At 41.3% G+C, this 24,571-nt stretch overlaps 1 protein-coding gene across 5 annotated transcripts in view; it reads left to right on the top strand.

Annotated features, from left to right (window-relative positions):
* The window catches only part of cadm1b (cell adhesion molecule 1b), a 166,570-nt gene that overhangs the window by 74,904 nt on the left and 67,095 nt on the right, over positions 1-24,571 (top strand). The window lies entirely within an intron of this gene.

The raw sequence follows: 24,571 nt of genomic DNA on the forward strand, positions 1-24,571 counted from the left end.
GACAGTTTTGCTCAAGGCGAACGGAATAAAAAACACAACAGGCTGCAGTCTTGCGAGACTCCGAATGTTGTAAACATTTGACCGTGCAATGCCCCAAAAGTTGGTCAAACATGCAAATAATTAAATAATTAATTTGCCTTAATATGAAATGGATATAAGACCAAAACATTTATGGAATGGATGGATAAAATCTGTTGTGATCCAAATTAATATATATATATATATACTCCTTATATTAAAAAAAACTAATAAAACAAAAGCTAAAATTAAGCATTGATGGGGAAAAAATATATAATTTAATAAAAACGAGCAAACTTGTTCCAGGGACTAAGTAAAACTAACTGAATTTAAAAAACAAAAGTCAAAACAAAATACAAAAACAACTTTGATAAAAAATTCTACACTATTGTCACCTTAACCCCAGACTAAAGTATATGTAAAACGTTAGCTTCTTGCACTCGCTACATTTCACGCAACAAAGTGTGTTTTATTTATTTTTAATGGACTGGCTCATTTTATATAATAATCTAATATATATATATTTTTAAAATTCTTTTTTTTTTTTTACGATCACATTGTGGCTATGGAACTAATATACAAATGCAATACGTTACAAATATTTGTTTTTCTCAATGGCAAATTCTATTTAGGTTGACATAGCTCAAATCATCAGGAAGCCTTCAGATAAGTGCTCATAAGCGCTGACTACAGTTGCTCGTCTTGCACGCACACGATCACACCCACCCACGCGCACAGTCAGTTGCAAAATAACTCTTATCAGGAAAAAGCCTTTGTGCTGAAGCATCTGATTAAAGAAAATTGAAGGGGAGTCCTTTATTGCAACAGTACCGCAGCCGCGAAGCTAATTAGAAGTGCGACCAGTCCCGCCAAAGCATGACTCAATTACGTTTTGCACGTTTTGCATCAGAAAAGTCTATTGTTGATCACACGGCGCTACCGTTTTTTATGAATGAAATCAAGCGGTCTTGTACTACCAAAACAAGCTAATAGCTAAACGTGAGAAGCTAACGTAGCCGTCTAACATCTTCATTCAGCGCTCCTTCAACAAACAGATGGATTGGCATACTATCCGTCAACTATCCGTCTTTGATGAAGCTGTGTCGAGTGACAGTAGGGAGTCCGTCGCCAAGTCGCCACATATGTCATGTGTCTGCTAGCGATTTGAATTTGAATTCCTATTCATCAATTCCTTTCCAATATTAAAGGTCGTATTTGCATTTGAGTTGATAAGAATTTAGTATGCAGGGCCCGAAGCGACGCTTATTGCTGGGTGGACCGAGGTTCAGTCAGCTGGCGAGCATTTCAGGGAGGCTGGCCCTCGGTCCAATTGTAACGCTACCGGTATGTTGGCTGGCGTTTGAATCGAGGCCCCATTTCACCGCAAATAAGTGCCGCATCAGAGCCATGTTGAACAACAGTTTTGTACAATAGCAAACACTGAAACCTGCACAATTATTTTCAGGTGAATGTGATTGGCTAGACTCTTGACATAAGTTTTTGAGTGCAACTTAGACACAATTGTCATTGGCTAAATTGTGACTGCTGGCCAAAATTGTGCAAAAACATAAAATAAATAAATAAATAAAAGAAATGAAAAAAATAATATTTTTGAATGTTGATCTATCTTGAAACGAGAAAATACAGCCGGCTTTATAAACTCACGCCAATTTCTTAAAACCAGAGATGCGAAACTGGAAATAAGTCAGACATCGTATGTCTCGCGTCTTAACTCATTTACTATTGACGGCTAAAGACGTCAAATCTCCATTTTTTTTTTTTTTTTTTTTACTCGGCTGGTAGTGAATGAGTTTTACTCTGTTACAAAAATTAAGTCCCCAATAAATTCCAAACAAGTCAAACCACATTATATCTTTACTTTTAAACGACACAAAGCATGTCAATGACATGTTATTAATGGAATTGTCTTTGAACATAAAACCATACGTCTGGAATCCCAGAAATGAATGTTTATGCCGAGCGTGTTTATTTTTGAGAAATCACACGAGGACTCGATGAAGGTCCACTCTGCCCGCGAGCCTCTCCCACCTCGTAACGGGCTCCTCCATCGGCAGCACTGAGGAATGTAAATCAGGATGCAGCTGCCCGCTACTCTTCAGTCCGCCAGGCTCCATCTCACACTTCTAACAGCGAGCGGAGACGCGGATGATTGCCGAGGATTTTAATCACTCATAATGACCTGGCGTGGTCGCCCAAAGTCGATCTGATAAGTTGTGATGCAAGTAGGAATGGGAATGAGAGGGGATTACTTTTTCTGGTATCTGCGCTTGCTGCTGATGTTGTCGGTTGGCTTCTTCAAATTCAGCGACATAATCAAGTGCGAGTTCTTGCCACATGGCCGTTTGTTTTGTACAATGCCGGAGAAAAGGCCATAGTTGTGACAGGACAGCTCAAAATGCCCTGAGCATCTGACAAGAACAGCGTACTGTACTCACCCGGCCTGGTTCAGTCTGAGATTTTTCTTTCCGACGCTCAACGGTGCCGTCAAATTGACACATTTTGAAAATGTGGACAGCAAGATGGCCGTAAAAATGGAACTGTGGAGGTTTTCGTAAGCATGCTTCCAAGATTGCGTGAAGGCGTGGCGTAGAGGGCTGCGATATTGCTTTAGGAATGGGGTGGGAATTGAATCCTGCCCCTACTCCCCTCGATTTTACGCAAGTGTACTTTGTGTGTGATGCCATCTCTTGTGAGGAGAAGCGGTACAGATAATGGACGTGATACCAGTTCTTAAATTTGTCTGACACACTTTGGGATTTCAAAACTACAAGGTACGCTCACACACACAAAAAAAAAGGCCTCATTGAGATTGTTCAACTTTGCCAAAACCAATTTGAAAATATGTCATCGTACTTACTTGGAAAAAATCCGGCATGCCCGAGTTTTCTCTTGGAGCCGACACTTTCGAATGTTTCAGTGTTTTCGGGTGGTCCCTGTATCCCACTAGAATAAATTTGCAACTGCATTCCATATTCAGTAATCAAAACAAGAGCAATCTGTCGTAAGTAGACCGTTTATGAAGCTGTGTTTCCTTGAGGCTCATTAATATACGTACACTAATCGAACGTGACACGAAGAAAAAAAGTGGAGCAATCCAATTTGTTTCTGAAACGAAAACTTTTTTCATTGGTGTGCTGCTCAGAGAAAGTTTTCTCTTTTTACTATTTTAAATGTTTATTTTTTTGCATATTTGCATATCGACGAAAACAATTTTATACTATGGTCGTAGGCATTCTCTATGAAACGAGTTTGAGCCAATCCCCCCTTTCTCGATTGAAGACATTTTTATTCTTCAGCTTTCGACTCACCATGAGACTGTCGCTCTTCTTCTCTTATCGCTTGCATGTGTGTTTATATGTTCTAATTACCTGCTATTTTAGATTATACCATATGGAAAGCGCTTTGTTACGGATCCAGCTGTTGTGAAATGCGCAATATAAATAAAGTTGGATGAATTTCAACACTGTCAAATTTAGTAACTGAGAAGAAATATTTGCTGGCTGTTGTTCAAGAAGCAATGATGAATCATTATCTTAATCAGTGCACTGGATTTAAAAACATTCATTTGGTCGTTCCATCTTGACCTTTATGAGCCTACAGAGGCAAGGCAACGGGCTGTGAATGGCCTCCAAGCCATAGTTTGAACACCCCTTGCCTCTATGGAGTTTCAACTGTTGGCAAAGTCGCGTCGCTCTCTACGGAGCCGAGCTTCTAAGCGGAGACTTTGTGTTGTGGTTTCTCGACGATGGGCAGCAGCAGACTGTTGTGTCACACCGACAGCGACTGAGGCAGCACATTGTCATATTTAGGTTAACGCTGGAAGTAAGATGGATGGAATGAGCAGACGGCGCTCCATCAAAACTGTCTGCGGAAGGTCTGATGGAGCTCGGGATGTCTGGTGTACCTTTTGCATCCGTTTTTTTTTTTTCCCTGATATAAAATCACATACCGCCCCTCTATGAAATCTGAAACTTAATTAAACCTGCATGGCAAAGATCCAAGGTTCTGCACATGTGCAGGCCCACTAATCACACAGGACACCTGTGCCGAAAATGCCTTCAGCTCGAAAACCAATATGTTACAAGCCCATGATGTGCATATTAATGATCTTCTTTGTGCTACGGACGCTCAAGTCAGGAATGTCTCTTTCTTCATCATGTTTGTAACCAAGATTTATTTACTTATTTTTATTTACTAAGCTGCAGATTGGGAGGCGTATTTTTCTAACGCTGTTCAACAATATGACTCCCCTATTGCAATTTATATCCGTCCCGTTGTCCTTGTGCCCATCCATCATTTTGTCGAGTCCTTGTCCTTATTAGCCGGTAAGCTGGATCCTATCCCAGCTGGCACTGGTCGATAGACGGCTTGTAACCTTGGACTGGTCATCAGCTAATCTAATGTTTTGGTTAGCAAATGAGTTCAGATGGGGCTCACCAGTCAGTGTGTGAACATTATAGCCGCAGATCATCGTGTTAGCAATGAGAAGAGGCCTAATTGCTGCTACTATAGTGACGCAATAACAGGTAACAAACTATTTGACCTCAACTGTGCATTTGTACCAACATGTCCACGAATCTGTGTAAACTCACGCTACAGACGGTTAGACTTTATAAAGGCTTAAGTTCTTTTCATTTTCTCTCCTGCTAATTGTTCTCTTTCCAAATCACCGTCATCATCCAACATTCTGCTTTTCCCTGTCCTGACATGTTGTGCGCGTTGTGGCGATGATCGTATTAGTACAGAATGTGATGCTCGTATCATTCTGCAGTGTCTAGTTGTTTATTAGGAAGACCTCAGCGTGCAGAGGAGCCTCCTGATAGCATCAAAATTCCCCCTCAGAGTGTTATTGGACAAAGCAGATTTTAATGCAAACATAATTTAGAGCCAAAATATCAGTGGAATTGAACTGTAACAAGCATTACACGCCGAACCGTCGGCTTATGTAAGGGTAAGAAATCATTTACATGTTCATTTAGTAAATGATCAATAGCTTAGATGCACTTGAATAATGTGGATTTTTGTATAGTGTATATTTCATGGGGAAATTTTTGTTTTTTGACCGTCCACTGGTACTTGAGTACGACTGACACACAACATTGTGGAGCGACGTCCTGACAGTCTACTGGAATGCTCATTGTCAAGAACAAACAAACCAAAAAAAAAAAAAAAAACACAGTCACTGTGCTAGGAAGTCGATGACCGCAGGCAGTACGGCTGCTCCACCGAGACTATTTATGTCTTTATAAGTGCTGCTGTTTTGGTTAGCATCCATCCATTTTTGGCTGCAAGCAAGAACAGGATACACCTTCTGCTTGTCCCCAGTTAAACGCACGTTTTGGTTAGCAATGGAATTAAAACAGCCCGTCAGTCTGTGAAGAGAGACGTATGTATAAGGAATGACATCTTGACCACCCTCTGACTTGATAAATCGTGTCTTGAAAGCCAGCTAATGTCAACGTGTGGTCACCCATCTTAACCCCAAATTCAAATGTATCCGACCTGTTATTGTTGGAGCCTCTCCGTAAGACATTTCTGGTGTGCAAGTGTGTCTTTTTACAGCTCATTTTGGGCGCTCGTGCTGGCAGGCCTCATGAGCAGTGTAAAGCTCGTAAGCCCAAACTATCGGAGTAAAGTACATGCCGGGTGTTCCCCAAATGCTCAGTGCTGTAAAAGGAACAGATGCCTTAAAGCAGCCTCATAAGAAAGACTGTTAGTACACTTGGTCGGTTGGAAAAGGGAAGTCTACCACAAGTTTTTGCAGCTCGAGTTATTAAACTACGGTGGATAGTGGTTAGTATCTCGGCATCACATTTCTGAGGTTTCTGTGTGAATTTTGCGGTTGGATTGAGTCTTGTTTTTATGGGGATTTTATTTTTGGGCCATAATGCCCTGGTTTGCATGTTTCTCTCCTTGTGGACCCCAAGTGTCAAACTCAAGGCCCGGGGGCCAAATCCAGCCCACCACGTCGTTTATTGGGGCCTGCAAAAGCAAATCTTGTGCATTGATTGAATCTTTCTTGATTAAATATCCAAATAGCAAATTGTCTGAGAATTGTAATCATATTTGTTTCAAGTTCCACTTTTGAAAATGTTGAACACTTTTCATTACTAGTTATGCTCCAAATTGTTATATTTTTGTAAGAATATGAGGCGATACGGCTATCTAAGGGAAACCAGAATTATGATTTGATCTGCGGTAAAAATGAGTTTGACACTTTACTCTAAATCCTCCAATGGTGGACGTGTGTGTGTGTGTGTGTGTGTTTGTCAATGTTTGTTTGTTTCTACGTGCCGTGTGACTGACGGCAAACAGGTTTACTTTTCCTTCCGCCAAAGTCAGTTAAGAAAGGTTCAGCTCACCCACGACTCGAATGAAGACCCAAATTCTTTAGAAACTGAATTGGAGGAAGTTTGGACTGAAGTTGGGCTCGTTGCGGAGTGGCATTACATTATCCAGCAGCGGGCTACACTGGACTCTATTGTCTACGGTCGGCTCCACAAAACTTGAGAGTGTCTCTGATTCACTTTTTTGCTACGAATTCACACTTGATTTCATTGGCGAGACAGTCTAGGTGTTGCTAATTTGGTTAGCGGCAGACTTCAAATGGTGGCCTTTCATTCACCAAATTGAATAACATTCCACAGCAACTTCAGATTTAATTGGATCCGATTTCCCGAGGATCTGACATGCCTCAACACAAACACACATCCTGCTTGTCAAACAATGTCACGTTCAGTCAAACGTCTTGATTTTTTTTTTTTTTTTTTTAAACAACTCAACTCAGGCGGATGTGGCGGAGGTAAAGTGGTTATCTCAGATAAGAAATGTCTATCCTTCAGCTGGAAATCACATTTCCCACTCAAAGTTTTTTTTATCTGCGAGGGCCACCTGTGGCAATAACGACGAGTCGAATGGACGGCGCCGGGCCACGCGAGGGGGCATTGGTGCCAATATCCTTTTAGATCTACTACAGGGGGACACCGCTGTGCATGTATGAGTAAATCCCACCTGAATGAGCTACTTGTGGCAAAAAGTCAAATAGTCTTTTCCAGATGGCGATATAAACGAGCGCGATCCCCAACGTGCGGCTGTCTGCTCAAGTCGTCGGGTCATCCGAGTGAGTCCACGACGCCCACTTCACTTGGAATCAATTCTAACCGCTTGGGTTCTGTCGAGCCGTCCCACACCGGGCACCCTGTATTTAAAGCAAAATAGTCTGTTTATAGGACTCCTGCTCTAACTATCATTGGAATTGAAATCTGATTCCTTTCACTGCTAAATTGTCAGCTTGCTTCTGACCTTGGCGAGTCAATACATTCCCCGTGGATTGCATGAATTTTGCTCTTTAGCATCTGTGAGAGAACATTGCTATTTGGAGATGACGGCGTGATGTGGTGCTGTCGTTTTGTGTTTTATTGGGACGCGTTTATTTGAATGACTTGAGATGGTGAGTTTGACATACGTTGATATGTTTGTGTAGTCATGAAGTTGTTTGTACTGTAAATTGACTATAGTTTCCTTTTAACTGACTGTCACATGAGCACCCATAATTAAGTGGTGGTCAAAATATGGGCTGAGGGCCACATGTAGCCTCCTCCTTTCTCAAATCTGGCCCACTAATCATTTATATTCATAAAAGTCCTGTAGTATTCATTGTATTAATTTAGCCATTTTTGGAAGTGAAAAATATTACTCAACTCACCTTTATTCATAGTTTAACAATATTCATAAAGCACTTGGTTGATTCAAACTAATGGAATTTAACAATGAGAATTATTTTATTTTAACAATAACATTCAATATACCTTCACTAATCTAAACATGGCATTCAGATTCATAATTGTGTTCACGGAATATGGGTTAAGCAGTAATATCGACCTGTTTTAGGCCATCTCAAGGGGCGGCCATTTTGTCACTAATATTGAATGAAAATTACATCGCAGTTGCTCCGGGCTCAGCTAACGACCAATCATGGCTCAGCTTCAGAAAAAGGGTGAGGTGTGATTGGTCGATACAAAAGCCTTGAGCAACTATGATGTCATTTTCAGTCGACCGGCTTGATCATCTTCCCGACCGTGCGCACAAAATTACTTGTTGAATCGTGGATGACAATTTTACACTGACAGTAATTGTCTATTAATTCATAAATCGATCGTGATTGGCCTTAAGGCCTTTGAGCCAAAAAGTTGGCCCACCCTAATGGAGTGGGTCTTAACTCGTGTGACAACAAAGGCTGGTCGTCGTTCTTCTAGCCTACATCGTCTGCAAGCAAGATGAATACAGATGTACACTCTTACTGCCTCATCTCTTGCCATTGCTTACATAAATATTGGCACCAGTTCCTCCCACTTTCTCCTGAGCACAGGGAAGGGAGGAGAAAACATGGAGATCTCTTAATATTTGGCAAAGTCAGCCACGGCGGAAATAGGGAGCTACTTCGTCATAGTCACGGTCCCTGTCACGTACCGTAGACCTTGCCAGCTTTTTCAATTTCTGCCCCCCCCCCACTTCTCTTTTAGCAATGTGCCAAGGTGGGAGAAATAGCAATTTGTGTGTAATCCTATTTGTATAACATAGCGAATGGAGCGGCCGAAAATTGGGCTGAAGGACACCCACGGTGATATTGAAAGCAGGGACGTGGCGTCCGAAGGTACGAGGAGAAACGCCTCTTCGGGAGGAGGTCAGCAGATGGGCATGAAAGTCACCGCTCCTTATCCCTGATGGATTGTGGTGGCGCCTGTTTAGTGCATGCTTGTTTATCTTCTCATGTTAAATTGGTGGAAAGTCTGTCATTGTGGCGTGTCAGCTCAGGGTGGCCGTATTAAAGTGTGAAAACATGTCAATATTTTGGATGAGTGAGATAGTAAATGGTTCCTCACTTGTCTAGTGCTCTTCCAGCCATTAGGGCGCTGGAAGCGCTTCACATTGATGTCACATTCACCTACTGATAACGCAGCAACCGGCAGCGCCGTATCTTACTCAAGGACACTTTGATATGGTCACAAGAGCCAGGGGATCGAACCTACAACCTCTGGGTTGGGAGATGACCACTTTACCCCTGAGCGATGCCACCCCTTTCACGTCGGTAGAGCTGATACTCAAACACTGAGTCGATCAGAAGATGTCGCAATACATCTATTTAAACAACTTGTATGTGTACTCTACAGTCACCCCCGGGCATAGAAAAACTGCATTAAAAAATGAGAACCCAAAACATTTTTCAAAAAATATGATGATAAACATGTACCTCACATGTCATTCTGGTGACTGAGGCTTTAGCTCAAACTCTTGGCACAGCAGCCGTTAAGAAGTCCTTCTACTTACCAGCTACGTGAAGTAGTCTGCACCTGCTCCTTTTTGGCTTGCTTTGGAAACTGGCTTTGTTGTACAAGTCCCGGTGCCCTGAGACCGCAATGATCATTTTTTTCTAGACTTTGCTAATATGTATATGCAGGGGTGAATGGCAACATAAATTCTGTAAGCACATGTGCCTTATGGAGGCAACAAATTAAATGTAAATGGATTGTCCTTAAAAGTTAAATACAACTGAATGTTTGCGGTAAAATACATGTTCGGCTCTGTCGTTAATTGTAGTCTGTTTGGTTGTAAGATGGCGTTGAGATGCTTTTATTGCTAAACACTTCACCCCCCACACCACACACTGAGTACCACTAGAGGGAGCCCACATATACATTGTAAACTTATTACACTCCAATCACTGTTTGCCGCTATTGCTCGCATTGAATTAAACTCAGCTCAGATATTTTGTCAGCATGTACCATTTCCTGTTCTGTAGCTATCATCACATTTCCCCTCTTTCCACTGGTACCCTTCCGTGCACCGATGTCACTCCAGTGGACATCCTGTAGAACTCAGTCTCTTATCGCTCGCCGAGGGCTTCGAGTCCTGCCAACCCCACTTCACCCATCACTGCTCCTAATGGCTTCTGTTGACTTAGCTGAGGCTCCACTTAAACAAAGCAGAGTGCGGCGTGTCGTCCCGCTGAGAGTGTAACAGAGACAAAACACAGGTCCAACACGGCAGACATGACCTTCCGTCAGCCTTTCAAGTCACCGCTGGGAGCTGACGAGGAAGGAAGTTGACCATCTGTCTGAACCGACCAACCGGGATGCTGGCGTACAGTCGACAGTAACCAAGGCTTAAAACGATAAGTCACAGCCAGGAACATTTAATTACTCCACTTGAGGCACTTTTTTCTTTTTACAATCGCATCACCTCAACCATGACTCGTACTCTGTTAATTACAGTGTCATGTTTTTCTTTATAAATAACAGAAAAGATGAATTAGTAACGGGAATAACGCGTTGATTCACTCGTGGTGTGTCGGAGTGGCTCAGTCACTGACGACGCATGCACCCACACAGTGCTACAGTGACGCAAGAATTGGAGCCATCCATTCCTTGTCAACTCACACACAGCCCCAGCGGCACCTTTTCAATTTGTGTCATTTTTATTCTATTAGCGCCATATGATGTCATTTGAAAGAACTTGAAGTTTGAGCCTCCTAGCCCCTCCAAATATGATCCAAAATTTAATATGCAATTCCTGGAGCTCAAATATGGCCGTGGCGTCCAAACGTTCAAGGGCCATAACTCAAAGACCGTTTGCGCTAGGAGGCTCAATCTTCGGATTCTTTCTTTTGACATCGTAAGGCACTGATAGAAGAAAGATCTGTCAAAATAAAGAGGTGTCACTGGGGAGGTGGTGCGATTTGACATGGAATGAGCCATGCACCACGTGCACTCCTCACATTTGAGCGCCATTTTCTTCCTTGTTTAACTCGTTTACTACCATTGACGGCTGAAGACGTCATGGATCCTTTTTCGGAGATGGGTTAATCAATAAACGACACGCCTTGACAGTTTCAATGTAGCGACTGGGGTACACACGGAGTTGGTGGCATCATATTTCCAAATTTTATAAGAACTAAAGATGCATACAGCGACCTCTATGTTAACAAGTAACTTGATATTTGTTAAAATTGTATCACATGATGCCCAAGGGGAGGGGCTACATGTATGTAAATGGTCCCTTGCTTCTATGGCACTTTTCTACCTTGTGGGTATTTAAAGTGCTTTAACACTGTCCCCATTCGTTCTGATTACGCAGCGTCAGAAACAAATAAGGTTTCTGTAGCTTGCTCAAGGACACTTCAACAGTCACGAGCTGAGGATCGAACCGACAACCTTCAGGTGGGGAAACGAATACCACCACCAGAGCAACATTAGCTTGTTGCACTCACCAGCCGGCAAATGGTGAGCTCCCATAATGCTTGTCACTTGTAAACAAAAGGTAGCGCATGAGTGCTTAGGTTTTCCTTTTGAACGACTCCCAACTAAATCTTGGTGAGATAAGGCCAACTGGCTGTATTTCTACCTATTGCTCACTGTGCTGCGTTCAGCTCTATCTAGATGTGTTTTGCGACTTCTCTTTTATTGCCATGAGTGTAATCAGACTGCTGTCCTTCTTAAGATTAATAATGGCCGCCATTTTTGCCACGCGCTACTTTATCCAAGATGTCGTTTGGCCACAGAGCATGAACCAGCAGCGGGATGAACGATTGCATATCGCATTAAGCTCAGTGTGCTGCCCTTGCATTCTGTCTGCTTTTTGTGAAGCCGCACTGGCCAACAAACGGAAAAAAAGGAAAACAACAAAATAGCAGCGAGCAATTTAATCAATTCTCATTTGAAATAGTAAAAGGGCAAGATGTCAAATCTTGGTCAATCTTTGTTAGCGGTTTCCCCATTCATGTTGCTAACTTGCTAGCAAGTTTGCTTACAAACTTGCCAGCTAGTTAGCTTTGTAGAAATACTCAGAAGAAATAGTTCCAGAGCTCGATGTTTAATCCTCATCGATCTGCTATAGTACTTTCTTGACTGTGGTTGCTATATTTTTGTGTTAGGACACCACCAGTTAGCATGTTAGCATTTCAACATTTCTCTTGAGAACTGGTACCTGGCTGTCAAAAAAGATTTTGATACAATACCGGCTTGGTAGAATTTGATGAATTATCATTTGTATTATTACCTGACTACTGAGTCAATTGTAAAAATTGTCCTCAATCTACGCGAACATTTTTTCTGTGATCCGAACCGAGCCGCAAGTTTGTTGATCCATTGCACCACTAGTTACTTTTGTCCAGGCTATGCCATATTATTTTTCCTTTGGTTGCCTTCATCACTGAGTCATAAAGATGCATTATTGAAAATAATGGAAATGCACAAAATGTCAGGTTTATACTTTTAACTAACATCATATCACCAAGATGAAATGTTTGACATTTGTACAGAGGCAAAGGCAGATGCGCCCGATTTCTTTTAGACTCTGCTATTCATAAAATATTTGTTTTTGTTCAGTTTCTCTGCGTGGGATGTACTTGAATCTGTACCATGCACCATATTGAAATCAAATAGATAAATGGTATCTTTTTACCATTCACACTTGGTCTTTAAATAGGCCTAAAAGCTTAGCGAAGCCTACCTTTGCTAGCCGCTAATGGACTAACATACTGAGGAGTAAAAAACAGAGGAGAAGTGTGTCCGTGGTGTCCATTCACTCAGCTCCATCTGTCCATTGTCTTTGCCCTTGGAAGCCCATCACAGTGGCCGGCGCTGGTGAGTTAATGAGCACTGCGGAAAGGTTAAGTTAACAGGAGGGGCTGGCCTAACTGGAAAATGACTACCTCCCTCCATCATCACAGACCATCACCGAGCAACGCTGGCGGTGCTCTCGTGTCATTCATCAGCTCTGATTTTAATGATGCGTGGGTAATACTTACAGCAGTGTGCCAGTTGAGCATATTGGCACCCCTCAGTTGCTCAAATGCTTTGAGGTCTAATTGGAGTCCATTGCCGAGGGAGCCGGTGAAATAAAAGCCAAATTTATTCTCCTCGGAAAGCATTTCTTGGACTGTGAGCGCGATGCCGGGTGTGAAAGGAAAGGGGTGAGGTGTTTTCAGTCTCTCTATTCTTCATAGTTTGAACTCTTCCTCTGAGTTGCATACCATGATGGATCGCTAAATTGTGATTCAGCATTCTGCGGCGCCCCGGTGCCAAGCCGCTGTCTCGTCGGACGACCATTGTTCTCCGGTCTGCTGGAAGAGTCACCTTTATCCGATTGAAATAAATGGGATATACTCAGACTGAGACATTAATTACAAAGTTTATCTCCTGGCTAAAGTACACTAATAAAGGACTCTAATAAGGCATCCATCATAGCTGCACACTACGGAAAGTGGCTAAGGGCACCGGCCAGAGGTCAGCAAAGTTTGATGAATGAAACATGCTAAGCCAAAAAAGACTTGGACCACTCCCTTCGCATGTAGGTGGCGGCATGTGCATACATGTATGCACATCGCTGTGATTCTGTCCTTAAAATGTTCAGAACACAAATAAATAAATAAAATGTATTTTTTTTGTATTTAAAGTAAATGCCCATTGCGTTAGGCAGGCGTGGGCAAACCACGGCCCGGGGGCCACATGCGCCCTGTTAAACATTTTAATCCGGCCCATTGAACTTGAAAAAAATTCAACTTGTTCATGTTTTATTTTTCTCCGATGAGGTGAGGTTACCAAAACATTCCATCCTTCTGCTTCTGGTCCGTCCCCTCTGTCAAATTCTTTAACCCATTGTGGCCCGCCAATCAAAAAGTTTACCCACCCCTGGCGTTAGGGGTAGGGACTTGGGTGGGATAGTGATAAGAATATGGTCATTGTTACACATAAAGATGGGGTTAGAGATGGGATGAGCGATAGTTAGTCCAAAGGTGCATTCATGTCAAAATGACACCAGGCACCTTCCTGGAGACTTGATATGCCAATTACATAAGATGATGAGTTTGGAATATACCTCTTTACCAAATGCTCCAGGCACTTCTAGACCAGCTATGTCAGCGCTATTGGTCAGAAGTTGTTTAACTTTTTGTTGGTCCTGGTACAGTTGTAAATGGATAAGGACTTCAAATTGGTTAAGCGAGACGTCAAAAATCGAAATGTTTTTAGAGACATACTGAATAACCGTTTTTGTGGATAGAGAACTGTGTAGTCACAAGTCACAAGCTTTATTCCATTGTCAGCATGGACAAGTGTAAATACTGTTTTTACACTCCTGCCTGCAGTTGAAGGTGACAAATATGCCGCATGCGCCGGTGGCGTTATATGCCAGTCGCTGCAAGCCTCAGTTTCTCCTGTTGATAAACAAAATGGGCCAATGCAAAAAAAAAAAAAAAAAAAGTACCTGCTGAGCAGATCGTAGTTCTTTAAGCCAATGACGTAAAATGACCGTCAAAGGTCATTTGATTGTTCCTTGAATACCTGATTTAAAAGCATGACATTTTCATCCACTGGCTCCATGAGCGTGAACGACTTTGAGCTTTCAGAGTCTTCCCTCCTACAGCGAAGAGCGCCGAACAAACTGATCAAGCTGCATATTCAACATCTTTCAACTCTCAGACACTATTTTTTTGTAAGGCTTGAATGTTTGATTCACCCCTGGCTTGTTGAAACATTTGGCTCTCGGGAGATGTTCAAGGTGATTACGAGTATATTTCACAAGAACACACACGTCTATTCCGAGCCAAGCCTTGTGAAATTCGAGTTTATTCCAACATCAAAAAAAAAAAGTTTCAGCTGTCGTGTGGTTCTGTTCATCCAAAGCCGAGACAAACCTTTTGTCCCATGTATGCATTCCTAGAGAGAATTCCTCACACATGTCACATGAAGCCTTTGAGTGCCTTCAATCGGTTTTCAGGGACAAAGCAGCAAATTGACCATGTAAGTGCAATTTTAGCAACCACATTGTGACTTTTGGCAACGACTCAAAATGGTTGTCTGACATCTCCGCTGCTGTTCCACTGTGCCAAGATTGCACCAGCTGTCTCCCATTTGCTTTCTAATGCTGTCTTTGTTAACGTTTAATCAGCCGTCTGATGGTGGCCTGACTGGAGGGCAGCCTCCCTTGTGCTCAGATCGCAGAACTCGTATGGCAAGATTGCAGCACCACATGTACTGGTGTCTGGCGCATGGAGGTAAATGATAATTAGGGTAGTCGTACAAACATTGCATCAGTGTTGACCCTCACATTTCTCTGGACATGACTTGGCCTTGCATTTCCCTGGTCTTGGTCTTGACTTGACTTCATATGACCTCAGTCTTGGTCTGGAATGTGTTTGACATAGTTTTGGTCTTGATTTGGACTCACCTTGGCGGATGGTTTTGACTCAATCTCAAATGTTCATAGTCTTGACTCAGCCACACTCTTGATCTTGGTCTCACGCAGCTTGATAGATTTATATAGTTTGAGGTTTGCAATGCTTCCGGTCTTGACTTCACATTGCCTTGGTATTTATCTTCACTTCAAAAATGTCTGTGTCTTGGTATTCACGCTTTTTCGCATTCTTGGTCTTGACCTGGACTTACATCACCTCAGTATTGAGTATCTTGTTCTTAGGTCTTGAGAGGGCATTGTGTTGAGTGAGCCTTGGTGTTGGCTCCTGCTTTGTTCCCATCTTGGCCTCACTCTACCCTGTCTTGATCTTGACTTGACCATACGTTTCCTTGACCTTGATCTTACTCTGACTGACATTTCCTTGCTCTTGATTTCGCCTCGTTCTTGCCATTACTCTACCAATCCTGACATTGTCCCAGTTCGGGTCCTACTCGCAATCACTTTGCCTTTGGCCTTTATCTTGTCACATCGGCTCACGTTGCCCCGGTCATGATTCAGTCTCCCATTAGTTTTGTATTGACATGAATGGCTTCACGTTGCCTCAATCTTGACTTGACCTCACATAGCTACAGTCTTCACTCTGCCTCGTGTTGCTCCGGTCTAGACTTGGCTTCACATTGCCTTGCCTTTTGTTTCTTCACTTCATCTCACATTACCTCAGTTTTGGTCTAGACTGTCTCACGCTACCTTGTTCATGTTCTGGTCTGCCTCAAAATCGCCCAGGTTTTGGTATTGACTCAGTCTCTCATTGTTTCAGTCTTGAGCAGTTCTGTGCTCCTCACATTGCGTTGCTCTTGGTCTTGACATAAGGTTTCATTCTTCAAATTCTTGACTTTATCTAAATGTTCCACGGTCTTGTTCGCATTTCTGTCTCATACTGTCTCCGATTCTTCTTTTATTCTCAGTTAATGTTGTCTCTACAGCAACACTGATGACAGCGTAATGTTTTTGTATCCTCATGAATAAATACATGGTGGTTGGATGAGGGAATAAGGCTCATCATAGTTTGATATAATTAGCTTTTAATGCTTTGTGGTTTTGATCTTAATGGGACACCAGGAACGCGCGCCCTCATTTACGCTGCCTATGTAAGTGTAAACATACGACATCACTGCGTATTATGAGCTTGAAAATGACATAGGGCAGACACATTTGTGGTCAGACGTGTCTTTTAATCCTCAAACAGGTGTCCTCATGCGCTTAATTGTGTAAGCATTAATGCGCGTTCTGCAATGATCTTTTACCAGTCTACAGAAGAATAGCTTCTCATATGCAAAGCAGCCCTTTTACTCTTGATGATTTATCATTCAGCTTCTTGTTTGCAGAGCCCATCGCCAAATGAGCTTTGGCTCTTTCAAACAATTCCAAAATAAGTCCACGCAGAAAAAAAAACCATGGAAGCAATTAGTCGCATTGAGACAACAACACGGCTCCTTGTCTCGTCTCTCGTTTTGTCTCCCTTTGGTGCCATTAATCACAAAATCTGTGGACTGTGATCCGTGACCATCATCCAGTTAAATTTAGAGCTGCTTTTGTCTAAAAAGGAGAATGTGGTACACAGCTGTCACTTACGCTACATGATTCAAGTGACACAATTGTTTTTTCTTTTTCTTTTTTAATACTTCCAATTGGGATATGGCGAGAAAACAAATAAGATATCCTCAGATTGGAAATTGGTTCCCTCCTAATGTGTGTAAATGCTAACGTTACATATATTGAAACCAATGAGTAAAGGATGCCAGTCCAGTTTGATATTTGTGGTGAGCAGTTTTGAATTTGGAATTTGAATGGTCTCCGGTTGTGTTGGGTAAAGGAAGCTTCAAATCAGCTTCTTGAACCAGTTGTAGTATTTTTGGACGCCAGTAGATGGCACTCTCTGTTCAACATTGGGCTGAAAGCACACTGATTTGCCATTTTTCAAACCCTTAATTTAATCCCAACAGTGCCATCCACAGGACTCAAAAATAACAAAACTGGTTTGTGAAGCAATTTTGAAGCTTCATTTTACCATCACTAGTCTCCGGCCTTGCTGTGTTGCTTTTTTTTTTCGACCCTTGCTTGTGTGAGTTTTTTCCTCTCACTTTCGAAAAACGTTACGTCACCCTCGCTCAGTCAGCTGGGATAGGCCTCAGCTCACAACGACCATAATGAGGAGGAGTGCGATAGAAAAAGGGATGGATGGACGGACATTCGTTTTACGCAGAAGGCAACAGTACGATTGTGATGTTTTGTCCCAGCCCTTGTGTAAATCCAGTCTGTCCTCAATGCGATTCCGACAAGATAAAGCACTGCTATCATCACAGCCGCCTCCTGTTATCGCCCGCAATGCACGCTAGGGCACCGTTTTAGGGCTTTTGAAAGGACACATTTTAAAATGAAAGTGACTACTCTCGCTCTTCATTCTGCCGGCATCACAGGTTTCACCCCCTGCAGGCGGACCAAAGCTCTGCGGTTTGCCTGGGGGCAAGCTGTCATACTCCCCACCTCGCTGGCTCGTCTGCCATTGGCCGGAGCCAAATCTAGCAGATCGTTGCCTGCAGACTTTTTAAAAGTCTCCGGCGAGAGGTCATGTATTGAATTAGAAAGTCAGCGGGGGGGAATATATATTGGTGCTGGAGTAAAAAGCAAAGTATTAAACTGCATTTCTGTGGCCTCGAGCGTTGCATGCCCTGGCCGTCCGGCCCCGGCTTGCTGAGTGACTCCACAGTTTATTTCCACGGGAAAATTTATTTAGATATCAGGGTCGAGCTCTCTATGTTGGCCTAATCTCAATTACTATTGATTGTCAAAGACCGCATCAGAAGTAAAAACGTCCATTACAATGAAGTCTAGACATAGAATATAAAATAGTACAAAACACATTCGGGAGAGCAGCCGGCAAGTCCCCTGGAACATTGCAACATCGTGAAGTGTGCATCATTTATCTTGGTAAATGGCTACAACAGGGAACACCACCAGTAGCAACCTCAATAGAGTGGAGTTATGAAGGCTTTATGACCGCATCTACACTAAGCGAGCTTTGATGACCCCCGGGTTGTTGTGGGAAATCAGTTTGCCAATAAAAAGTCTCTTCAAAGTTACACATGCTTTATTTGCACTTGAATTTTTGTCTTACAAATAATGAACCAAATATTTTTAAACAGATGGACTTAAGAACAGTCACTTTTTACAGCTTTAAAAAGATTGCAGAAAGGCTATTCGGCTGTTCAAAAACAAAAGGTACAAGGAAAGTGTTTAAATGTAATGTTAGGGAAGTACTAAGAAGCTAATATTGCGAATGCTAATACAATTCAACACCATGTTGTATCTTTAAATAAATGTTATCTAAGGTTATTAAGCGTTACGCTCTGAAATTACACATCCTGATTCGATATTTAGTAAGAAAAATGTATGCCATTTGAGTATGGCAAGCTAAAAAGGCTAATCATATACTGCTAACAGTGCTGCCATGCTAATGCTACTCCAATATTGATGATATAACATCAGAAGGGTAGCATAAACAAACATAAAATTAAATACATGTTTTTAAGTTTGTTTATGGTCAGATTACTTTTTTGTAGTTGTGTAGATTGTGAGTTGAGCTAAAAATGCTAACTTAAATCCACTTCTGTTTTTAACAATAATTCATGCAAGGCACAATAGTTGCATTAACATTAAAAAACATAATATTAGAGGAATTATGAACAACGCCTTTATGAAAAATATTTTATGACGGTCTTAAATATTACAGCTTGCAAACAAGTTGAACTAAGTTGCTAAAAATAAGCACACATAGCTGCCTTGCTAATGCTAATTCACTGGCATTTTTTACCATAACAGTTAGCATTTTTTAAACAATATGTCACTACAATGTTTAAGGTGACATAAAATAAATGATGACTTTTAAGCATATGTAATGTTTGGTGACATTCCTAAATATGATAGATTGTGGGTCGAGCTAAAATGTTAACAATATGCTCAGTGGTTCCGTGCTCACGCTAATTTCTACTATAACAATTGAAACATGGTACATTTCACAGTTAACACAAAATAAATCATATGGTTGTACGATACCTTTACACTTGGCTTTTTTTTTTTAAATGACAGACCTTTTGATTGTGAGTTTATTTTGTTACTGAAACATTTGGAAGTTCATCCAACAATATACAATCAGCAATGGCACAATCAGCATGTTAAAGAGTGTTGCATAAATCACTCATAAATGTCTGATAATTAAAACTGGAAGCCACTGTAAGGTTGTGAGGTTCTTCATGATTGCAATAAGTTTCCAGTCAATATGAAGCTGTGACATGAGGTTCAGTCAAAGTTCGTGGTTGGAATCTTCATTGTGTTGATTGAACCTGACTCACCCTGAGGGAGAACATTCAACTTTTCTCATTTAGCTCCTCAGGTTCAAATGCGTAGTTAAGCCTCCATAAAATTAATCCTAAGGGATGTTTAGTTTTGCATAAGTTATCTCCTTCTGTCTGTCTGGTCGTATTGTTAACGCTGCCAGATATTGTTTTTGTAATATGTTAATGCATTGTTTGTCTGAAACTTAATGTGTGCTGGCCTTTTGCCCACATTTAGCTTAATAAGAAAGTTTTATGGCATTGGGAAGTAAATCATATCCAAAGTCCTGACCTGCTGCCAAACTTACAAACAATAAATCTAGAAAAATCTTGAAGTTCATTTGAATGTATTATATTTGTGTGAAAGCATTTACTGTACTTAGGGCAGCAGACATTTTAGGGTCATTGATTTTTCCAGGAGTCGGCGAGAGATTTTTTGTAGTGGCCTGTTGTCCCATTGCTTTGTTCCGTGAAGTTGCTTATTCACTTTTAGACTATTGCTGAACTTTTCGATTGACTCTTGTTACTTTTTAGAACTTCCTGTTCTGGCATATTGTCAGTGAGAGTATTTAAAAAAAAAAAAAAAAAAATTTCAGTTATGGGAAAATTCAGCCCCCAAAGCCAGTTTTACTTTGGAATGTTCATTTTGTTCGGTGTATCTGTCATGAGTCGACCCACAAAATAGTCTCAAAAACCCATGCTTGAAAGGTCACAGAAAGTCAGTTGAAAGAGAAATTGTAGTGTTATTTTGACATTTTACAAGTGTTGGAAGCAGATGGTAGACTTGTTCTGAAAATCGTTTGCAGTGTCCCATTATTGTGAAGATGTATATTTACCTTTTGGGTTGGTACTGAACTTTCCGATTTGGGTCGTATTTTTTATCAAACTTTCTGCCCTGGCACATTGACACTGAATGCAGAACAAAAACCTATTTTAACATTTTTAAATGCATTCCCCAATGACCGTTTCAATTATAAACATGAAATTTGGTGGTTCTGTCTGTCAGGAGCAGACCCACAAAAAAGTCAAGACGCCATACTAGGAAAGACAGAGGGACACAAGCGTTTTTCTTCAAAACAGACCTTTTGAGGCCATTTTCCAGGTGACATATCTTGTCCTCGAGTATTTGCCCATAACCAAATTGGAACCCCACGTACAAGAATGATGCTAAATTGTGTTAATTGGTGCACCTGAACAAACGAGAGAATTTCCACTGGGCTATGTTGTGCTCATCTACAAACACATTCCCTGTGTTAAATAGCTTGTTGTTTTTCCCCCTGAATCATCACAAAGCAGCATGCTTGGCTTCAGCACTCTCACGCTGAAGGTCAACAATTTGTGTGTGCGCGTGTGTGTGTTTGTTTGTGTGTCAGATTGAAGAAGTAATCACATTTCTGTCGCCCATGCTTTGACGGAACGGCGGGAAACCGAGAATGGCAGGACAAAATGTGTCGGGGAAGAAAAGAGATGACATGCAAAAGCGGTCCAGTCAACCTGCAATGTTTTAAGATCAGAAAAATGATCATTCAGAAAGGATGCTGTTGCTCGTAGCTGGAGCTGTTGACATGACAAATGTTTGTTAACCGGCTGGTAATAATCATCCGTGATCAGAGCGCGGAAAAATGTATTGTCTATCGCAGTTTTGAGAGATGGCCTCGGAGGCTCTAATCAAACACTGAATCCACATCGTTTGCAAGAGCCACTATTAGAATATTTGCTAAACAGTGTTTATCCTGCTATCTTTTACTTGAAGTGGCGGAGAGACACTTTTAATATGAAGGCTTTTGAGAGTAAGAAGTTGCTCAAATAGAGATGGCGAGCATTTTGCCCCGGAGAGAAGGTGTGTTCCACTTTGAATAGCGGGGAGGGAGGCTTAGAAATTCAATTCATATGCACCCAAAGGTCATAATATTTAAAAACAAGTATTATTTATGTATTTATTTATTATAATTCTTGTTATTATTATAATTATATAATAATAATCATTATTATTATTATTACTGTTATTATTATATAATTACATAATAATAATAATAATGCAAGGCAAATATCCTCATCTTAAATGACACACTGACATGCTAACAATATCCACCTCCCAGAGCTGTTGCTATTTGAGAGATGTATATCCGTATTATCATAAATTATCATATGAAAGCGCTCACCCGCAGTTACTTGTCGAAAGGTTCGTTGGCATTGAGTTGATGAATTGTATGTGTGCATCTCTCGTGCTTGACACCTGACACCGAACATGCATGTTTACGCCATCATTTCAATGAAGACTTTTTGATGCTTGCCTGTTTGTTTGTGGCTTCAATTCAAATCATATACAACCTCCTGAAAATCAGGGTGGTACATAACATAGTTCAAAGTACCCGAATAAATAATCCAAAAGGTTCACAACTTTATTTCAAGGGCCAGGCTGCAAAAGGCATTTCCTGCTGACAACCAAATTTGGGAGATTGAGGCTAATCCGTTCTGTTAACTGAGCCTCCGCAGGTTTAAATTGAGTGTCCTTTAAAAATAGATGCATATTAAGAAGCTGTTGTTTCGACAAACCCGCGAGACTTGAACTTTGGCGCGCGTCATTTATTTACACAGGAACGTAGCCCCGCTCTCTTTGCGGGCCGTCGGTTGCGGCGAGGGGAGAGCGCGTTGCATTAATCTGACTAATGAGCTATCACGTCGCATAAATAAATCCACTGCAACAATAATGTATTTTAATAAGAAATGCTAAAGGCCGCTCGGATGAAAAATTGCCTCTCAAAAGTCATCGCCTGTAGAATAAATCTGACTTTTTTTTTTTTTTTTTTGACGAGTAGAAGTTGATTTTAATAATTGATCACCGTAAAGCGCTGTGAGAGAGTGTTGCTGATAAGCAAAAGACAAAAATTCAGCATTGAATCTTATCGATCCACTTTGAAGAACGCTTAGTGGAAGAGTCACACTCTCCGGGATTATTTATGGAGCCGACTTGACCCGGTGAGACTGTGTTTAAGGCCTCCTTATTGACTGGCCGCTACTGTTTATGCACACATGCGTGGCATACAATACTACTGTTTCACTTCGCAACAGAGGAGGTGAGCCAAAATAAAGTCTCAAGAAAAGATGTAGACAGTCAGCCATTTTGGTGTGAAGTGGTCAGTTGTCCTTCTATCAGAATTAAAATTAGAATCAATGGCTGCGTTTACATGGACACATTTATTCTGATTAAAAGCCTCATCGGAATATAAATGTACACTCACGCCATTCAGAATTTTATGACCCCATCAAGCCCATTCGGATCAAGATTTTGTTACCAATGATAGGGGTGGTTTATGTTGATTGATAATCCAATATATGTGTGTGTGCGAATGTGAAAATTGCACTGTGGCTGCCTGCATGCACTCTATGCCTCTCCAGTCATCATCTCTTCATTTAGCCTATTTTTCCTTCACTTCTGTTTGCACAACCTGATGATTTTAGGGATTCGAGCCCTGTAACAAAGTGGCTTCACATACGCACGTCGTTGCCAAACTCGTATGCCGCTGGTGCACATTGAGGAGAAGGAGCAGTCACAAGAAAATGGAAATTTGAGAGGCTTAAAGATTAAGCCCATTTTCCTCTCCTCCCTCAAGAGCGTCTGAGTTTTTTGGGCAATAATTAAAAAAAAAAAAAGTGTGGTTCGCTTTTATTCTCGATGGCACATGGCTCAGTATCAAACTCACTGCTCCCACGCTCTATATATATATTAAACAAAATTTACTTGATGCTGCCGTGTTTTAGTGAAAATTAAGACACTTTTCCATAATACTTTTCATGTCATGTGATCACTTTTGACAATCTGCTTTTCAATGGCATGTTATTTTTTTCCCCAAAAAGGCAACAAATTCAGCAATCCGGTGACTGCTTTTATGTTTTATTGTAGTTTGTGTGTTTATGCCACAGGAGGAAAGAAAGTGTTACATTTTCTAAGTTTCCCACTCTTAAAAAAAAAAGAAAAAAAAAAAAGTTTGATGACAGACGTCTGTCAAACACTTGTTTGTGCGCATCAAGGAGTTAATGTTGTTGCCTTAAACTTTGAACTTCCCCGCCAAAGTAAGGAGTGTGGTGCAGGAAAAAAAAAAACTCACTTTGAAGCTACAGCTCCTTCTGCAGGTTATTTAGGGATAAAGTTAGGAGTTAGTTAGACCTTTCAACACAAGCGGCTGAGGCAAGAGATCCGGAGAGGTGCAGTGATGAAAGAGTGAGACAGCCACGTTATCACAGCCGAGCTGCTGCTGATCTTTGATTGACGCATTAGATAGTCTTTGAATCGTTTACATTCACCTGAATCACTGTAAAGCCTTTCCAAACAACGTTCAGAGCCCTGCGATACATGTGAGTTAATTTCACCAAAAGCACTCAAGGAATTCCCAAGTATCACCTTTTACTTTAATTGGTCGGGAGGTAGGTAAGCATGGGTCGGTTTCATATACTGGCAGCATGAAACTGCACGGAAAAAATTGGTGGTTTCACCGCATCACTGTATTGCAACTGCTGCAGTAAAGGGAATTATATTGCTATGTTTGTGTGAGTAACGTTTTTCTACTGAATGTGCATCGTCGGTACGCTTCTCATAAATAATTGAATTTTTCAACTGATGTACAAATGTCAAAGTGCTTATTCCTCAGAAAATGACTAACTGCTTCTCAAGTAACTTCAGACTGGAAACAAGTTGATATGAGCCATGCTAGTTAGCTTCATGCTCTAGTTATCTACTTTAGTGGGGAGTCTATAGTATTCAGTGGCCAGCTGTGCATTTCACATCCTTACTTAAATCCCCCTCGTAACACCATCATTTATGACACCATGGCTGGAGAAATAAAAAAAAAAAATACCCACACACACTTACGCGCTACTGAGTAAGTGTTGGACGACCAAGCTTCACTTGAGAGGTCCGTCTTGAAAATGGCCTCGCAAGTGTATCTGCA

Source organism: Idiotropiscis lumnitzeri, chromosome 7 (assembly GCF_059441095.1).
Source record: "Idiotropiscis lumnitzeri isolate Australia: NSW breed Sydney's pygmy pipehorse chromosome 7, RoL_Ilum_1.0, whole genome shotgun sequence".
Lineage (NCBI taxonomy): Eukaryota > Metazoa > Chordata > Actinopteri > Syngnathiformes > Syngnathidae > Idiotropiscis > Idiotropiscis lumnitzeri.